At 47.1% G+C, this 2,278-nt stretch overlaps 1 pseudogene; it reads right to left on the bottom strand.

Moving 5' to 3' along the window:
* Positions 1-606: 606 nt before the first annotated feature.
* LOC126238431 (5S ribosomal RNA) lies at positions 607-723 on the bottom strand (annotated as a pseudogene).
* Positions 724-2,278: the final 1,555 nt, after the last annotated feature.

Genomic DNA, 2,278 nt, shown 5'->3' with positions numbered 1-2,278 from the left:
CGACGTTGAACGTAGGTGGTGGTCACAGTAATGTGATGGCGCCGTCACGGGATCGTCTATTAAATGTGATAGCTAACATTGTGGACCTACTCAACAACAGTGGCAGCCGCGGTGACAGTGGCGTTGTACATTATATCATGGAGAGGTTTCCAGTTGAAATTCCTAAAGAGTGCGTTCCATGAAGTTTTGGGCAACATACTGCTTCTTGCCTCATTCGTCTCGCGAAATAAACACGACGCAAAAATCTGTGAAATTAGAGGGTATACGGATGTTTATTGACAAGCGTTCTTCCCATGCGCCATTTGTGGAGGGATGACTGTAAACCGAAAATACGTTCTGCCATACGTCGTTTGGTGGTTTTCGGAGTGCAGATTAAGATGGACGGAAAGCCGTTGGTGTAAAAGAAGCACTCCGTCTTCAGGCCACGAGTGGCCTACCGGGACCATCCGACCGCCGTGTCATCCTCATGGATGATGCAGATAGGAGGGACGTGGGGTCAGCACACCGCTCTCCCGGCCGTTATGATGGTATTCTTGACCGAAGCCGGTACTATTCGGTCGAGTAGCTCCTCCATTGGCATCACCAGGCTGAGTGCACCCCCAAAAATTGCAACAGCGCATGGCGCCTGGGTGGTCACCCATCCAAGTGCTGACCACGCCCCACAGCGCTTAACTTCGGTGATCTCACGGGAACCGGTGTATCCACTGCGGCAAGGCCGTTGCCGTCGTTGGTGTAAACAAGATAAAAATAAAGCTTCATTCTCCGCCATGTTCAACTGAGCACGCTGAATCAAACCATGCGACTTGTGTACGCTGTTCAGCTTGTTGACATGACTGGAAGTTCCATACAAAGCTTTCACTGCACGCGCAAGATCGCTTTGCAGTGAGTAAGGTAGGCGGTAAGTTCGTATGGGACCAGACTACTTAGTTCACCGGTCCCTAGTCTTACAAACTACTTAATCCAACTTAAACTGACTTACGCTATGGACGACACACACACACATGCTCGATGGAGGACTCGACCTCCGATGGGGGAACCTCGTGAACTGTGGCAAGGCGCCCCATACCGCGCGGTTACCCCCTGCGCGCTTTGCAGCAAGAAGAACTGTCACAGCGGCCAATTGTCCAACGAATTGACGTGCTCCACAGCTACGTCATGGAATATTCAGCCACTGTCGCGACACACAGTCTGTTGAGAATCCGTCTATGACAGTCTCCCGTGATTAACAAGTCCAGTGCTGACAGCCATTTTCTATTTGTGGCACGTTATTACCCAGTGAAAAATTCAGTGGAATTGAGTGCTGCCATCGACACGGAACTGCGGATGTTACGGTCAGCTCTCCATTGTGAAACATATAGGCGACCATTACAAACAACTGAGAGCAGAAGTATCACGAAACTGATTCACATTTAGCGAATACGTATTGACATCATCTGTTTGTGAAATACGAAAATTTGTGCCCTACTGGGAGTCTAACCCTTATTTTTCACTTTTCGCGTGCGCTTGTGTCAATGACGTCGGCTATCCGAGCCCGCCTCCAGGACCTTCTCAAACCTCCTTATGTCACGCTGTACAACCCTTATGCTCGCACATTTCGTGATTCCCCCACATTCAAAGAAAAATAATTTATTATCGTCACTTTAGCTCGTCACTGATGACTACAGTGTTTGTGATTAAACAGTGTACCTTTACATTACAATGTCGTTCAGCCGTGAGGGAACATACACAGATTTTGACAATAACAGCTGTAGTAAATATTACGAAATGGATTAGTATTTAGCGAATGCGTGTGGGTGTCAGCTGTGTGTGGCACATGAAAATCTGACACCCTAAAATGACAATAGTAAAATGTTTGTCCCTACCTGTACGGTAATCACAAAATGTGCCAACATAAAGTTTGTGGACAACGTAACATGTGGAGCGTTAGATCGGTCCTGATTGCATGTACGATTAGCCGAATTGATTAAGAAGACCGCACGCTAAAATTAGGAAATACGAGTTAGAGTCCCAATCCGTACCAAATTTTCATATGTCACAAACAGCTGACGTCAATATGTGTTCGCTAAATCGGAATCCATTTCGTAACACACTCTAAGGCGAAATAAACGAAGGGTCGCGGAGGAATTGTCGAACGGGATGAAAGTCTATAGATGTGATGTGCATGTAGGGACGAACATACGATTGTTCGAGAGTAACAGGTTCATAAATTGAGCAACTCGGTAACATCTGGCCCTTATGGACGCACTTACTCGGCTTGGCACTGATTAACAGTTGTTAG

The sequence above is a fragment of the Schistocerca nitens genome, chromosome 2, assembly GCF_023898315.1.
Source record: "Schistocerca nitens isolate TAMUIC-IGC-003100 chromosome 2, iqSchNite1.1, whole genome shotgun sequence".
Taxonomy (NCBI): domain Eukaryota; kingdom Metazoa; phylum Arthropoda; class Insecta; order Orthoptera; family Acrididae; genus Schistocerca; species Schistocerca nitens.
Note: the sequence above shows the minus strand (reverse complement) of the source record. Positions and strands in the feature narration are given on the sequence as shown.